The 18,730-nt window shown below is 37.1% G+C and overlaps 1 protein-coding gene across 4 annotated transcripts in view; it reads right to left on the bottom strand.

Moving 5' to 3' along the window:
* Positions 1–18,730, bottom strand: part of LOC308199825 (uncharacterized protein) — a 605,136-nt gene that overhangs the window by 485,806 nt on the left and 100,600 nt on the right. The window contains exon 6 of one of the 4 annotated variants that reach the window (XM_080604496.1): positions 2,479–2,567. The exons of the other annotated variants lie outside the window; for them this stretch is intronic. The gene's annotated coding sequence lies outside the window, so the exon portion shown is untranslated. The remainder of the gene's footprint in view (positions 1–2,478; positions 2,568–18,730) is intronic. 4 annotated transcript variants of the gene reach the window in all.

Raw genomic sequence — 18,730 nt, 5'->3', positions numbered from 1 at the left:
TATGGGTTTTTAATTTACCTTCTTAACTCAGCAGTCCTCAACGCCCATTGGACTGAAAAAGGCAGGCAACATCAACAGGTTACACAGACTGACAGAACTGTCTGCAGAATCTGGGAGGTCAGTGTCACAAAAATCAATTAGAAAGCAAACCTCAGATGAAGATCCGCATATTAAAATTGTAGATTTAAAATTATGCTCAGTTTAATCGATTCTCCAACTGACTGGTCAAATAGCCAGATAGATCTATGCAACCTGAACTTCTGTAATGCTAAAGGAAGAATATTCTACATATTTGTTTTACAATAAAATATATTTAAGTTTTCTTCTCCTCTACTTTTGTGGACAACAGGCCTCACCTAGAATTTACCCAAGTTGAAGTGATTTTTTTTTCATTTCCCTCCACAGGACTTTAACTCAAATATTATTTTATTAATGCATACCACAACATCCCCCTTAAGAGCTGATCAGGAAACTGAAGACAAAGAATAATGTCAAAAACAAAACACGAAATACTTATTCCTGTGTTTGAGTTTGGAATTAGGACTGTGGCTCCCACTTACAGCACAACAAGCTATGATGTAATATAGTCTATTGCCCTGAGACTTTTGTAGTAAGCCCCCAGGGAAGTGGTATCAAACCTGACTTTTCCTCTTTTGGTGGATTACCTAATGATAATGAATTTAGTGTTAAAATGTTCAATTTATAACATTCAGGATGCTGATGAAGCTGTCAATCAATCTACAAAAACAGGGTCATTTTATTTAACTCTCACCCAACCCAGAACATATCCCAGTGGTTTATGAAGTCCCAGGTATTTACTGATCATGGAGAATAACCAAGAAGACAGTAACTTTCAATATTCCCTTTTATAAAGCTTAAATTTGAGACCCCTAAATTTTGTGGATCCAAGACAGTCTAAGCCCAATTTCAGGGGGAAAGACATCTGCCAAGTTCAGGCACTCTATACACAGAGGTTTTAGGTCACTGTAATTAGCTGAAGAAATTACATTTTTAATGGCCTAAGTCTAAAAGCACTCAGGGCTTCCAACAATACTAAAAAAAAAATGCATGTAGAACACACACACACACACAAAAAAAGTCCCTTCACTGTTAGGTTCTTACTTCAACAAAATAAAACACCAAAAACTCCCTTTGTAATTTCCTATTACAATAAATTTTCTAACCAGCCATATGTATGGAAAGTGCCCCAACAACTATGTTATACAATTAATTCAGCACACGTGGAAATATTACTGGATAACAGATACAATAGGGGCATATAGAGTATTACTCTTCTAGATAGAGTTGACTTGCAGCAAATGATATGTGAAATTATAATGACGGACAATCTCTGGAAGCTCACAAAAGCTTTTCTTTTAGTGGAAAAGTATCATCTACATCACCTAAATTTGTAGAAAAACTACCAAGAGATTCTCTGTTGCTTGATGTCTTCCATGTGAATTTCCTTTTGAGAGGTGCATTTCAACCAAAATTTATATTGTGTATCTTAAGTGGATAAAAACAACCAGTGTGCAGCACATACCTGATGATCAGTTCTTGTAGGGCCTTAAAAAAAAAATCTATTAACTGTACTGGTCAAGCAGACAGAGAGGTCTCAGACTATACACAGAGTATTTGCACAGTGAATTGGTTCAAGCTTTGTGCTAGAGCAAGAAAGACTGCCCTCTACACAGAGAGGTATGTTTCATACTTGCAGCTGCTCAGAAATAAGAAATATGGTAAAGGAAATCCACTTAATCTCATCAAATATCTAAAAAGCTAGGTTATTTACATACACATTCCACAGAGGTGTTTTTTTGCAAAGTGAATGACCTGAAATCAAGTTAGGAATCCAACAGTTCTATGTTTCATTTGTTAGTTATAATCACTGGCAGAACCTATTAGCAGACTACTGCTAGGCCTCAAGGGGAGGAAGGGACATTTCTCAAAACACCTCTTGTGTTTCTTTGCACACTAGTTTCACTTGGTTGTCAATTATTTAATAGGCCAAAGACATTATAAGAAGATATACAATTTCACATATCTCCCATCAGAACCGTCAGCTCTTCCTATTTATCACCCAAAATGTCTTCAACCTGTAATTTAATGCTTACTAAACCACTCCAACAATAACCGGAAGAGAGCATCCATTTGAAAGAGCAGATTCAAACTAGGCTGCATTCCAAAATGAAACTTGTTCTGCAGTGCTATGCCCTGAAACATCCATCTTATTTATCTTAATAAAACATCCATCTCTATTTATCTTAGAAGGCTTATTATTAATGTCTGATCTGGACGAATTTAAAGGGAGAGGTTACAAACTAGGTTAACCATGATAAGGCCTATCAATCTTTGGTCTTTGTGGTAACGCAAGCTTTGCAAAAAATAATCTGGTTTAAGAAATAAAACATACCCTATATGCCCTCATGCTTCCCTTCATTTCTTTAAACACAGGGGAGGTTTGGTGTCATGTTTTACCTTGATTTCTCTCCTCCACAGGCAATTACAGCTCTCATCGTGCAGATTCTTTGCAGTGGGCTATTGATGAAGGTTGTGTTTGCCATTCTCTGAAGCCACAAATGAAGAGGAAGTGTGAATTATATAGTAACATCTACTTCTTCACTGTTTTGAATTAAAAGGGATGGAGAAGTCCCCCACTTCAGGGGAACCTCAGTCACCAATGTTCTAGTGGCAACTGCGCATGCACAGATTGGTGGGCACATAAAATAAGAGGAAATTGTGCAAAGGGGAGGAAGGCTCATTTTCTATGTTTGGGGGATGAAACACAATATCCTTTCCAGTGGGAGATAAAAGAAGACTTCCATCGAAGTTTGCCAGTGATACTTAGTGCTCTGTGGAGTGCACAGATCTGCAGGTCAGCACTACCCAGACAACAGGGCAAATTCTGTTAGTAAACCAACTTAACTGGCTACAAACAAACACCACACACAACAGATGCTACCAGATGCCCTACAGCTGTTAGTAATAGGGAATTTTAAAAATAAGATTGGGGATTAATTGGGGGAAAAATGGTAAACATTTTGCAGTGTTTTCACATTATCTTAATAATTTTGGTAGCAATAGCCAAAGTTATAACGGGGAGGGTAAGTTTCTCAGCCTTTCAGGTACCTGGGTCTCTTTGGCAAGGAGAATCTTTACAAGTGTCTCTTGATGTCTACAGTCTTGAATAATGCAACCTGTATTTTTAATCACTCATCCTTTTGTCTTACAGTGTATGTGAAATATTTCAGGAGATTCTTGAAGATAATCTTAGTGCCCAGGTAGGAATTTGGGTAGGCAAATAAAAACAACAGTAAGCAAGAAGATAAGAGAAAGCTGGTTTTGTTCAGGCTAAGCTGAACTAACAATAGTGCACAGAGTTAAATGCACACACAATCCTTGGCTTGGTTCCCCTTATAATGTTGCAGCAGCACTTATCTTTGTTGTTTTGATCTCAATTATATGACCTATGGCATATAAGAACTTTCCTTTTTCTCCTAATAAATTAAAGATAATAAGGTGAAACTAATCAATGAAACCATAAAGCCATGTGGTATTGTGGTCCTGGATGGTAAGTTTATACTCTGAGAATCTGCAAATTAGCTGTGAAAATAAAAACATTTAAAAATAGATCAAGTCAAGATAAAAGGCTTGGGACACATTGCTAAAATTACAGGTTCCCAGACCCATTAAAGTGAACTAAAAGCAACTGACAATGTGACTAGCAACTTTATCAAATTCAGCAAAAGGTCCATTTCTATTTTTTTTTTTTTTTTATCCGGACAAGGGTTTGTGATCATGAGCACCCCACAATGTCATATGTTATCTAGAAACCCATACTGTGTCACCAGTAGATAAACATCATCAGGAGTCCAGTTTCCACCTCAAGGGAAACTTCTGGGACTATCTTTGGTTCATGGCTGGGTCAGGTCACTTAAAGTTTTCACTGACCTGAACCTGATCCAAACCAAAGGATTGAAATTCCTGACCCACTCACCCCAAAGAACAACTATAATGAATAACCGAAACAGAGCCATACAGTATTGCAAGCATATGCCTGAGTAGCTGCCTGAGACAACTTCAGGAGAGCACCTGCCTCTTTTTGTCAGGAGATCCCATGTATTTACCATGGCTGTGACCTGAAGAAGTGAATCTTGTACCCAGAAAGCTACTCTGCTAATTTTATTGAGATAGTCTAATAGAAGTATGTGAAATGGAACTGCATTTTCAGGACATACCTAGCATTTTGTTTGCAAAACCTCGCTTCCTTAGTGTTTCTCCTTGAAATAAGTTCTTAAAGCAATCTGAAACCACTTATCACAGCAGTATTGTTACTTTTGATAAAAGAAAAAGTGGGATCAAACTAAATTTCTGTCAGTCCTGCAATTTGGCATTCTGGCTGTTTAACAGCTCTGTCATGTCAGTAACAACTTACTGACATGCACGTCTAATATCCTAGGGACTTAAAATCGCAACTGCTCCAAAATCTGTAGAGTCATTTATTTTAAAAGTGCACAGGAAAGATCACAGAATCACAGAATCGTCTAGGTTGGAAGAGACCTCCAAGATCATCTAGTCCAACCTCTGCCCTAACACTAACAAGTCCTACACTAAACCATATCACTAAGGGCTACATCTAAACGTCTTTTAAAGACCTCCAGGGATGGCGACTCAACCACCTCCCTGGGCAGCCCATTCCAATGCCTAACAACCCTTTCAGTAAAGAAGTTCTTCCTAACATCCAACCTAAACCTCCCCTGGCGCAACTTTCGCCCATTCCTCCTCGTCCTGTCACCAGGCACGTGGGAGAACAGACCAACCCCCACCTCGCTACAGCCTCCTTTAAGGTACCTATAGAGAGCGATGAGGTCGCCCCTGAGCCTCCTCTTCTCCAGGCTAAACAACCCCAGCTCCCTCAGCTGCTCCTCATAAGACTTGTTCTCCAGACCCCTCACCAGCTTCGTTACCCTCCTCTGGACTCCCTCGAGCACCTCCATGTCCTTCTTGTAGCGAGGGGCCCAAAACTGAACACAGTACTTGAGGTGCGGCTTCACCAGAGCCAAGTACAGGGGGACAATCACCTCCTTAGACCTGCTGGCCACACTGCTTCTTATGCAAGCCAGGATGCTGTTGGCCTTCTTGGCCACCTGAGCACACTGCATGATGACTACAGCTGAAACAACACTGGTGCATGCATAAGCAAGTCTGTCTAGTCTTACAGAACAGGATTCAAATATTGTTTATGGATAACATTTACGTTTATTTAGTCACAAATTAGGGGATAACTTCATATTACTGTGCTTTGGTTTTTTATTATGTTTCATTTTTATTAATATTCTGCCTTAAAAAGATGTGATTTCATACTATACAGAAAACTAAAGTGCTACAGAATGAATCTCTGCTGATGTAGTTTGGTGTAGCTCCACTCCCTCAGTATGTACCAACACGCACCGATTTCCAGAGCAAGACAATTTCAGAAGCAGTGAAGAGAGACTGTGTGTAGAAAAACGCAATGCTATGCAGAGATAGTTTGGTAGCTCCAATCAAACAAGCAATATGCTGCGGACAGCTCACTAGCAGGCAATAAAACACTGGACAAAGCAAAACCACCTCAGCTAAAAATACTTTGCTACTTTTCAGGAAATACCACATAACACACCATCCAGACCCTGATATACAGCAACTGGATGATGCTCATCTCAAAAAACACTGCTTGGAAAAAATAATACCACCCTCCTCTTCACAGCTTCTAGATATCTCCTCACTTCATCTGGACTGAGTTTCAGCCAACTATGGATTCTCCTCTTCCATAGCTTTTGCCACATACTAGATCATGAATAACACCGTCCATCTGCATTACTGAATTGATGCACAACCAGAAAATTACTAGGATGCATGTGTTTATATAAAACAAATGTATAAAGTATTAAATTTAATTGTACACAAAATACAGTATTTAATGTTACATATGCTTTGTTTTGTTTTAAAGTATTCTTCAGATGCCACAGAGAAAGGAAGGAAGGTGGTAACTATTTCTAGGAGGCTTGTTGACAGCACGCAGAACCCTTACTAATTTACAAATACAAAAATTTTAGCTATGCAATAGCAAGAGATATCATCTTGCATTGGCAGGATTGCTTGAAGCTTCTCATCCCTTGGTTTTATCAATCCTTTATGCTGTAATCTCCAGCTACATTGTAGCTCTTCCTTTTATCTATTGCTCCCCTTTCAGCTTAGAAGTTTATCTGTATTTTTTATTTAATTGTCTGTATTTAAGCTTCTTATTTGCAGGGATCTTTCTGATCTAACTGATTAGAATTGGTTTTCAATTAGCTTCAGAATGTGTATTTATGACTTTGATCATTAGACTTGTTTTCTTATGTCTTGTCACAGGAACAGTGAAGTACAACCTCTAGGACTGCTGGAACTAGTAAATTAGTTTCCTTCCTTTGCTAGAGGTTTAACAAAGTTTTCCTTATTGGAGGTTCAAAAATTTACTTTTAGAATTAATATATTTTGCTTATTTGAAAGGCATGTAAGCAGCCTAAAATTGAAAGTGGCTATGCAAACGGAAAACAATACATAAAACTCCTTCACTGATTAAATGATATTAAAATACTTCTACTGATACACACACACACCCCTTAAAAATCCTCATATGCTCATCACTGTATGATGAATCTGACTTTTACTTTCATGACCAGCAGCAGGTCAGTATTAATTTTCTCATTGTTTCATCCATCATTTATAACCAGAGCTGCTGTTATTACAAATTAAGTGAATGAATTCTGTGTTGTTTGAAGATTTTAGTTGTTATTTTTTGAAGGGCTTTGAAAACAGAGCAAGTGAAGTCTGAAAGAGGCCTGCCTACATTTTAGGCTACAAAAACAGAGAGCAAACTACAGCACAATGAATAACACTTGCCGTTATAACAGCCAATAGCCTTGGCAATTGAAAGGAAAAGCATGTTCATAACAAGTAAAAGAGAAGCAGGAATAGAACTTGGCAATGAAAACAATGCGCTGATAGTAGCAACTTTTTATCTTTTTTAATGGTTAGGAAGTAATTAGGAAAACAGTAAACTCAAGAATATCAAGAGATTAAAGCTTTGCAATACAACTAAAATAATTTGCTTTCACTTTGATCTTATGTTTATCCTATGCTTTAATTCTCTCAATGAAATGGTATTACAGCGACAGACCTGTGCTGAGGTTTGTGTTATTAAAGATTGTGAAAGTCTTCAGAAAAAAATTTAAACAGAAAAAGGAAACACATGTTTTGAGACTGTAGGAAGGTAAAGATGCAGCCAATTTAAGAAACAAAGTGGTTTTGTTTTGAAATAGAAGAACCAAAATGTGTTGCCAGTGTTTATTGCTACTTCTTGCCACTGACCTACATGGACAAAGATTTGAAGACCACCATCTTGGGAAACATCTCTTGGGTCTACCTCTTGCTTTTCCTGGCAAATAAATTTATAAAACAAAAGCTTTAATTTCATCTGGTTTTAATGCTATTTCAAAATTAAAAAAAAAAAAAGTAAAAAAATGACAGTTGTCAGTTTAATTTTTTTGCAGTTGATGTGACTGCTAGATGTTTCTCTATGAGAGAATATCAGCTGGAGGAAAATATTCCCTGAATTAAAGTTCTTATGAAAAATGTGTATCTATAGAATTCAACTCCCCTGTCATTCAGATGATGAATAACACCTTGAGCAGCAAAGTTATGTATGTTTGTTTTGCTAGTTAGTTCAGTGGACATATGATAAATTCTGCTTGTCCTCACTGGAAAACACTGTCAGTTTCTAAAGTTCCCGTTTCTGTCTGCCAAAATATCCTCTACTTTATAAAACACGACTGTAATTATTACAAAACATCTTCAATGATCTCTTCAGACTGAGTCATCTTCTGTATTCAGTGCCTTGTCCTGCTGCCAACTTTTATGTTCCTAACCATAGTTAAATTTTGTCTTAAAATACTTCTCTCATTCAAGTGGACTAAGATGATTGGACTGGTGTTTAACAGTGAAGAAAAATGACCTTCAATTTCAAGAGTAAGTTTTGATACCAGCTACTTGTTATGCTGCTTTTTACATATGTTAAGCACTAACAAGAAGGTTTAGGGTAAAATATGTTTAACTTGTAATTCTTAATTCTTGAAATTCACCACAGACCAACAAGATACTGGATAATATTGTGGCAGTCATTAAACTGATGACAACACTGATTTTGCCCCTTTATTATTAATGATTAGTAATGAAGAGATCATGACATGACATGAGCAATACTTTTTCCAAACCTTTCTTAAAGCAGAAGGAATCAGACTCAAAATTTAATTGTGAGCTTTCCATTACAGGGTGCAACCCATGAATACTAATCATTGAAAGTGCTTACCTGCAACACATCAAGATACCAAATGGACTGGGCAAGCAAATCAGTTGATCACTGTATTCCAGAATTTTCATTCCTTTTTAAGATTAAAAACTCTAAAATGCCTCTGCTTTTGTACCCAACTTCATACAGTTTGTGTAACCTGCAGTTCAAGTACATTGAAAGGACTCCTCTTATGCTGCACATAAATAAGACCAGATGCTTTACCGTGGTTGTCGATGTGTATTTCACAGTTTTGGCATTTATATAGCATATTGAAAGAATGCACTTTATACGTGTAGTTGAAATCATTTTAAGAGCACAGGGGAAAAAAGTAACTTTGAATCTCTAAGCTTATTTGGTATCTTTGTTCACAGCATTCTCTCATTTGCTAACCTTTACCCTGCCTTATTTTCCTCTACATTTACTCTATTAATGTGATTTTATCTTTTCTTACATATGCTAAATATAACTCCTCTCCTTCTCTGTCTTCCATTATCTCTCTGAAACCACCGACCAGATTTTATGCAGTGCAGGTTATTTCTGTAGTCAAACAGCAACTATGGGAGGCAACTCTATTTTCAAGAAGTTGCTCTGTCCACAGAACAGGATATTCCCCTCCCTCCAGTTCCAGATCTATAATTCACCTGTAAAGTAAAGGAGTCATGTGTATTCAGACCTGAGCTGTCCTTTTACTTCCTCAGTTCATGTTCTCCTCTTTACTTCTGTAAAGCTCAAATGCACAGTTGAACTCAGTAACTATTACTGTGTAAGGTCTGCAAACACAGAAATCTCTGTCAGAAATTACAAAGACTGAAAAAGAATTTTCAAAAAATGTCAGGCATTTCCACAGGCTACAATGAAAGACTAATTCAGTTTGCTGAGGTAAGGATAATTTTATCCATCCATGGCTTAATTTCATCTTTGGACAGTTTGACTACAACTATCATATGTGTTTTTTGGAGTTTCTCATACATGCTACACAGCATTCTATTACAGAAGAAGGAAAACCAAAAATTTTCCTTTGAACTTTACACAGAAGTATAGAATTTGTTTTTTGACTCTTCCTTAGAGTAACATAAATGTAATTCTCCCAAAAGCCATGCCAGATCTTTCACAAGACTGCTCTGTCTCATTCTTTCCCCCGCCCATTTTGGCCACAGCTGTAGGCTAGCTTTTGTAGGACAATATGGCTTTCCAAAACTCAGAATTAGGAAACGGAAGATAGGTTGCTACCAGTTGTCCACTGCAACTTCCAACTTCAACAATTCCTAAAACAACTCATGCAAATGGGTCTAAAAACTATGGCAGCTTTTGCTCTTGGCAGCCAAGCATAAGAGATTATTGCAACAGGACACGTTGCTACAGTGAGGGCATCCATGACCTGCAGGACATTATGTTTAGATTTTCATCAGCACTAAAGGGATTAACACACATTTCACATATGCTACTCAAACTCCCTGCCTGGAAAACCTAACTGTTAAGGTCACAGTCTTCATAAAAAATCCACTGAAAACCTTGCAAACAGTCAGCTAGCACCATGCCAATATGCAAATACACCAAGATTTTCCACCTCCAAACTTTTCCTCAAACAGGTCAGTGCATCACTAATTGAAAGTAAATAAAGGTTTTAATGATTTGAACCTCTATAAGCCTCTTTTCAATTCAAAAGCTAGAAGTCTCTTAAGGATAAAAAACACTTGCATAAAATCACTTCAGCAGAGCACAATCAATCCTTCTACCTCCATTTGTTTATTTTAGCACTTTACATGCTTTCCTCAGTTCTCAGGTCTAGATCAATCATTTGTTAAAGAACGAGATGAACAGGCTTGGGTGCCTCCGCAGAATGCCGATGAGAAATAGAGTCAGCCCACTTTAACTGACAAGAGACAACTCACACATTTTTTTTCTTCTTCTCATCCTTGAGAATCCATCTACCACCAAGGTGAATAGGAGGAAAAAAAAAAAAAAGATGATTCTTAGCAACTCAATTATGCTACTCACATAATTTTTATTGAATATTTCAGCCTTGCTTTTTCAAACAATTTGTTGTATTGCCATATACAATGACATGGCATGTTTCTTATCATTCTATCCTCAGTATTATGGATTGAATATTTATATTCAGTATTCAAGACAATATTTATTCAAGATTACACCATTCCAAGTCTGTTGTTTTAAATACTTTAACTGATCAGCTCAAGGAATATGTGAGAGACATACAAATTCATTAGAAGCAGAGGAAGGACTAAAGTGAAAGCCATATAAAGAAGAGCAACTTTCTTCATACTTGGACTATAAGAGCTTTTAGTGCTCAGGCCAAAGGACTGGCACGTTATGAGTTACGAGAGCTGTAAATAAGTACAGGTCTTTCATCACTAGAGTAAGGGAGGAAAATTTTATTCCTATGATTAAGCTTCTTAATTGCTTTCATTTACATACATGAATTTCCTTAATGCCAATGGCCTCTCACTGTGACATCTGCATCCAATAACACCCCAGTGCCATCAGTAACTCTAGCATTCACAAAACACTGCTGCTAGCCTCGTTCACAGATCAGCTACAAAAAAAAAAAGGCAAAAGCAAACAACAGCACTATAAACGCAGTTGGGATCCTGACGATGAGATCAAAAAATGTTTGACTAGTGCCACGTGAAAGGAGTTTCTGCTCTGCAATTCGTAAAAGGAAATGATGCAGCGCACACTGAAATTCACTTAAATCATATCCAGGGACAATGCTTAAGCTAAAGTTTTATTGGCAACGTTTTGCTCTTTTTGAAACACGTTGCTAACAATGCCTTATCTCTATTTGTTCTTTTCCACTACAGTTTATTACCCTAGTGAAAGGGTAACAAAATACTTCAGCTTTCTACTGGACTTAAGTGTTTCATATGCCTTTCCCACTGAAGAACTAGGTAAGCTGCAAGGAAGCCGGAGTGGAACATTGATTGATATGCAATAATTCTCATCCATATTACAAAGGCAAATCATATGCATTTGGAGGAGGATGTTCTATTTTCAGATCTGTCAAATAACTGACTACAATTTGACTTGAAGACAGCAGAATCACATACGAAAGATGACGTTATCATGTAGCAAATTCCCCCAGGTCCTAGTTTCCCAGCAAATGTTCTTTTTCTGATCATGGGAGATGCCAGTTTAATCTTCCCTGAAACGACATCCAAAGCAAGCAGGTAGCTTCCTTGGGGTATCATACAGAGACATGTTCCTTGCCTACTTCTGCCAACATACACACATACTGCTTTCTCTATAGAGAGGAAGGCTATCAGGGTATGGCCATACACAAGCTGTATTGCTGCTCTGTGTGTCTGTAAAGCAGTATCTGTGCCTTACATGAGCATCTCTACTTTTTCTCAGTCTTCTCACCTGTGGATTCTATGAAGCAGATCGCAACCGGTACTGGCTCAGCCATGCTGCAAGTTCTCCCGTTCTCTACCCTCAGATTTGTGCATAACCTGTCTCAACTTCTCAGCATCTACGAGGAATGATCTAGGTAAAATTTTCCTCTATAACGCAGGCATGCAAAGAAAATTTCAAATTGTGTGACTCTCTGTAACAGTATAGACCAGCCCTTTGCCTGTCTGACATTGTGGTATAGCACTTAATTAATATTAATTAATTAGGTAGACTACTGTTTCACCCTAAATTATTAAGTTAGATTCCTCTAGGAGCATTATTAACTGGATGCAGCTTCATTTCCTATCAGCTTCAGGAATAAGGCAGCCTCAGACTGCTTAAACTTTAGCTTGTACTGTCTCCCATTGCCTGGCCTTTCTTTTCTCGTTTCTCCCCCTCCTTTTGTTATTCTACTTGCGTTTTCTGGCAATCCTATAACACTTCATTGGGATTGTAGTAATATAATTAAATTTTTAATGTGGAAATAATATATATATATACACACACTTTTTTTCATATAGACACAAATACACAAAGGCACTCCCTATAAACCAAGATGGGACTGAGAAATGTAGAGAAATAAATGAGAAGGGACAGAAAATAGTTCATAAACCCCGAACAGGGCTTTCCAAGGGGCTGTCCCAAATTTTACCTGGCTCTTTGAAAGTGCGTGACAACTGGATAGGGAATTCACCCTGACATACTGCCACCTCAGCATGAGGAACACAGCTGCAATGGCACTCTACCTCTCTGAGCTCCTGGTATTAATGCTAATACCTCCTGGCTTGTGCTGCAAAACATGCACAAGTCACTTTACGTGCCACAAGTGAACAGAATTTTTGTGTCTAATCCAAAATAAAACAGATCAAGAAGGCATAATTTCTGAGGCATTACTCTACAGAGCTGGGGAATCAACTAATCTGGGACTAATGCCAAATCTCAAAAGCATCTACAAATTCTTTTTTCAGGTAATTCAAGCAATGACACAAAAATATCCTGTTTTCAGTTATGAACTCTTCTGGATCATAACACTCCTTGGTAGTTAATGTCTCTCTCCCTTTGAAGTTAAGGCTGAGTGGCACATTCCCCAAATCTCTGCTCATCATAACTACAGTTGCGTATTGCCATCACTACGTAACACTGTTTCTAGACCTCATACAGATGTATATATCTGATTATTCAGAATTTTTTTCTGCTCCCCCAGTTTGCTACTGGACAGAATCCAAACTCCTGTTTAGAAAACAACGCATCAATCCAATGCAGGCGCTGTTAGCATTTTAGCAGTTTTTACATTTAAAAAGTAAGTAAATAAATAAATAAGCAAAATCCAACAAGGCATGGATGAAAAAGTGACAAACATTTTCAACAATCAGTGAAATACTGATGTTGGAACAAGAGGAGGGAAATTAACTTGGGAGAGCATACTAGTAAGTGCAAATATACAGCATGTTTACACACACACAAATATATCAAGGATTTATCGGTGATATAAATGTATTCACAGATTTACTGTTTAGTTGATTCACTACAAAACTTTTGGTTGATTAATGCAACTAGATTAACATATTTTGCATTTGGAGAATTTTTCAGTAGAGAAAGCTATCATCTTCATATATTAGGGTATTTCAGAAACATCTTCAGTACATCAAAGCCCCTGAAGTGCTTATTGTCCAAAAAGACAGTTTCTTTGTCATAATAAAAATCAGTGAACCTTTATACCAGAAGCTTGGCAAACAGAAACAAAGTAATTATCCCCAGCTGCCTGCCTTTGTTAGATACATGGACATGTAGCCTCAAAAACTTTCACGAGCTCTGAACTCTCAGCCTCTCAAAAATGCTGTTTTATCACAACTTTCACTGACTACATGTTCTGAAGGTCACAGATTCAAATCCAAGAGGAGGACAAATTTCCATCAGATTTTTTTTTCAGCCAGCTTTAAAACAGCGTATATATTCCTTGTGGAGCTTTACTGGACATTATCTGAGCAAGTCACTTCTTTCTCCAAGGTTTTAGATAATAACAACTACCAATAGGAAGTACCAATAAATCAGCTAAACAAGCTTTAAGAAATTCAATGCAAACAAGCCAATGCATTATTTTCCCTCATTTCCTTTTTTTGGATAAGATTGTTATTTCTGCAGAGACTTATATTAATGCAGGAAAAAAAAAAAAAAAAGAATGGAGCAAGCAACTTGTACAACATGAATGAGTCAAATACATACGATGTATTCATCTCTTACTGTCCGACCAATCCATTAAACATCTGGCAGCTGACTTCCATAGTCAAATTATTATTATGAAAAAAAATAATCCATTATCCTGATAATAGATATTAATTTATAGGATAGCTAATTTAGTGAAAATTATTGGTCTGTAAAGACAGGAAAAGAAGTAAGAACATAGATTATCCTAGCTAAAAAGCAGCATCATTTTTGTTTTTTCCTGTTCTTCCTAGTTTGAGCTGGTGGTCACTTTTACCTGTTTAGGAATAATAATTTTTGCTTGGAACCAGCATTCTACCTCAGTTCTCTTTAGTTCATTCATTTCATCACTCATTTAAAGTTTCATTCACTGCGAAGATATTTCATAGGTCTGACTAAACTTTTTTCTTCAACTTAATATGGCTATTAAATTGCTTTTATCAGATTTCTAACCAAAGATGCTCTTAGATACATAAGTCAAGAAAAGTTCCATTGAGAAGAAAACATCAATTGATCTTGTTAAAGAAAAACTACATGTGATGAGGGGATGAAGGGTCAAGAGGAAGAAAGGATTCTATATACGGCCTTAACAGAAGAGCAAGTTGTTGCTTCCTTGAAACTGACCTAACAAAGACTAAAACCACCAATGTAAATCAGACTCTAAGGAATTTAGGAACCCACAGCTTTCCTTAGTGTTCACTCTGAGTTTCCATTTTCTAGATATCCTCCTCATTTCTCCTCTCTTTCCCTCACCTTCTGTCCGTATCCAATTTATGTGCTCTACAGTAACAAGAGCTCTGTTAATTGTACACCAGTGCCTGCACGTTCAGCATTGCTGCCCCTTGATTGGTGCCCCCCGTTGTCATACCCTCTGAGCAATTAGCCAGTCTGTTAATTTCACTTTCCTCAGTGTAAAGTGTTTTATGGAGGAGAATCACTGGCTCTTACAACACAAGATGTGACAGCTTTGCTGTATCCCATACCAGCATCACCACCTGCTCCACCAGGGCTGTGCAACTCAGTGTGAAGGGATATCAAGAGCTAGTATAAAGCGCTGCCAGAGCAATTTGGGCCAAACCCAGTTTTCAGGCCTTTCCTGCAAATCTGTCCTCTTCCTGCAAATCTAAAAATCCAGATTTTAGTCTGCTCTAGCTTCTGCTTTGCTACAGAGAACTGTTTGTACTGCTTGGAAACAGAGATGGTGAGTCCCAGAAATGCTGTATGTAGTGGATTATAGCACAAGAGAGGATGAGAGATCATCCTAGATTCCCCATTTTTCCCATTGGACTCAGGTTCTTGACATCCTGACCTAAGAACAGAAAACAGGGAAGTAACTGCAATCGAGTATTCTTCCCTCTACCGTTGTCCCATTCATGATATATCTGGAATACATTTTCTCCAAGTAGGACATCACAGACAAAGCACACCATCACTGTGGAAGATCAGGCTTTTCAAAACATTTAATCTGTTATGCAAAGATCTGAACCCATATGCTAAATGCAGTGCTCCCCAAAGACCTCTTCTGCTCAGGGTTTTTTTTCCCCCCTTTCTTTAAGCCACAAACCTCAAAAGACCCTACACAATTTTCTGCTGCCTCTGCTTTGGTGGTGTCAATTACAGGGGAATCAGACTATCCTTCCCTTCACTGTTTTTTTCTACTCACTTCTAGGAACATACATGTAGAACTATTTCCTCAAAACCTAGAAATTCGGAGACAATACTGTAACTGGAAATTACAGCTCAGAAAATAGTTCTGGGATTCAAAACCGTAAAATATTGGTTCATAATTTAATCATTAACACGTCATATATTTAACCAGTAACATGCACTCTAGCAATTACAAATTGTACCACTTTCAGATACAACTCCAAAACCGACTGGAATTGGTGCCTTTCTATTCACCTCTCCACTTGCTTGAAAGGGACTGACTTTTCCATGTGTTCCATTTAAACTCTTTGAACTAATCCCATCATTTTCTATAGTCAAGCCTTTAACTGAAAGCCATATATTCAAGTTCACCTTCTGAAAATCACAATAACCTCTAATGCTACATGTTCTGCATATACCAACTTTCTCCCTCATTCTCCATCTATACATAGAAACATACCTGCTCCTGAAAAGTGGGGGAGGGGGGACACATTTTATTTCCTATTAATTAAAACAGAAAATGGAAACCAACAGGAGGGGAAAAAAAGTCATAGTATAGTAGGGATTGAAACAATTAAGTAATCTACCCAAAGGAAAAACAGATGCCATCAGATTGCCACAGTTTGTCAGCTACATTGTGGTAGCTCCACATTCACTCTTTCAGCAATGGCTTGGACTTCCATATTGTCCTTCAAAATGGACAGAGCACATAGTTAATGCAGCTCAGTTAAGAAACAGTTTGTTTTAAGATAAGTTACACCCAACAACAATACATTTCAGATGTATTTTTGGATAATCAATAAAGTTAATTTTTGAAGGGTAGACGCATCAGATTTGGGATGATTTTCTGACTCTTGACAGCTTTGTGATTTAAATCCAACTTGAAATTTTGCAAGATGGCTTCTCAAAATAGCATTTCCCCTCTGACAGTGCCAAATCAAAGCCAAAACAAGCAGCAACATACCAGTTGAAAATAGAAAGCACATACTACTTTTATTGATGGTCCAATGACCAATTAAAACATCTAGTCTAGCTGAATAACATGCATTTGAAAAAGTCACTTAACCTCAGTTTTCCTACTTGCAATGTTGCTTACTCCTTCACTACCAGTTTTCTGTAATATGCTAAAGAGTGTAACTACCTAAAAGAGTGCAGTAAATGTTAAAAATTAATCATTTATTTAAACTCACAGTATCATGGATTTCAGAGTGAAGAAGAAAGGACTAGGCTTCTTGTTTACAACACTCCTGGTTTTTAAGAAATTCATGTACCATCTATAACATAACATTACTAGATCTGCTTGCACAGTTAAAATATCTCCATCATGACAGGAGACTGACATCTTCAACCTGAAAGCATTGCCTGGGATTATGGTATGTGTTCAGGGGATATAACATACTTACACAAATACTGCGATACATTCTGAAGAATTAGCAACAACAGTGGTAAAATATATCTGAAGTGATCTGGAACTTCCCACAAATAGTGTGGGTTTTTATACTTCTTTCCAACTCATATAAGAAACAGTTAAATTATTTTTAATCATCATGTGGTATTTTATTTAATAAATTGATGTAAACACCAAATTAAGTTCTCTGCCAATGAATGAAATAAATGAAAATGCTTTATGAAGGAAAGTTGGATCAGTAGTACAGGACAAAAACCCAGACTGAAAGAATTAAAAGCAAGCAATATATTTTGGTAGCCTATTAAAGATTTAATTAATTATCAACTTGAACAGCATACAATAGTAAAAACACGTGCAATACTGAGAAAAATTAAGGGAAGGAAAAGTGTAAAAGTCAGTAACATTTTTATTAAAAACAAATCCCTCCCATACACACAGAATTAAACATTTACGACTAAGCCACACTACACAGAATTTCCAACCACATGTCAGTCTCATCTGACTCCTCTACTTAAAGAAAAAAATCCTAATAAGAAGGAAAAAAAAAGCCTAATGTAAACCTTGACTGCTTCCCTTAATTCAGATAAGAATTTGACTTTAAATGCCTAGACAAATTTATTAACAGAGATTTCTTTCTGGGTATTGTTATTTCAGAACTGGATTGTTTGCCCTCGAGTAGTTGGCACAAGTCTCCCTCATTACACATTCTGGCAGGAGTCTGCAGTTCCTGCCTTCATAGCAGCAAAAGCTCTGAAGCTAATTTCTTCCAAAATGAGAAGGCCAGAATTATAATATGTGCCAAAACCATTGCCCCTTCATATGAGACCACAGAATTTGCAGACTAGGAAAAACCTTCTAGATCATACTGACTGGTGGTATAAGGGAAAGAAAGGGCTTTTAGAAGGGCTAGACTTCTGGTGCTCCTGTAAACACACTTCCCTAATAGCTACTATCTGCAGCTGAAATGCTGAATCAAAACTAGACACAGATACTATTAGTGTAACCTTAATGGTGACACAAAGAAAATTAAAATAAAAAGCTGTGTTCTTTCAAATAATATTCTAACATCTAAATGTTTTCTTATCATTTTTCTCCCTCAGTAGTTTAAACTCCATATTTTAACATTCCTGAGCTGGGGAGGACATCTCTTAAGAAAAACAGCATTTATCAAACTAACAGTAGAAGACTTTAAAGTTTAATGCATATCTATCTACACTACTTAAAACAATTATCCAGTCTTCATATCACTTAAATGATCATTAATGCCTAATCATGAATATTGACAGTTATGATAGCCAACACTAAGAAAAAAAATCTCAGAAGGGAACATTTCCTTTTTCAGGCCTTAAACTGGTCACTGACAGCATAGACCAAGATACAAACATCAAGGAAGTAAGTTTTGCTACCTCTAACTTTTAAGAGATTTCTTGTATACCCTTCTTTAGAGGGAAGTGCCTGTGTCAGTCTGATTCAGTTAAGACAATTTCCAGTAGTTCACAGCTTTTGTTTAGTACAGATAATTAATATGCTACAGTCACAAGCAAAACATTAAACATAATCCAAAATGAAATAGAAATAATAGAGTTGTACTTCCAGCTTTGCTTTTTCGTCATTCATATCTTCATTTCTGACCATTCATATCTTCATTTTCACTGAAGAGAAAATCCATGTTAGAAGGAAGTGAATTCAAG

The sequence above is a fragment of the Anser brachyrhynchus genome (genome assembly GCF_964034855.1).
Source record: "Anser brachyrhynchus genome assembly, chromosome: 9".
NCBI lineage: Eukaryota > Metazoa > Chordata > Aves > Anseriformes > Anatidae > Anser > Anser brachyrhynchus.
This window is presented reverse-complemented; position numbering and strand designations above follow the sequence as displayed.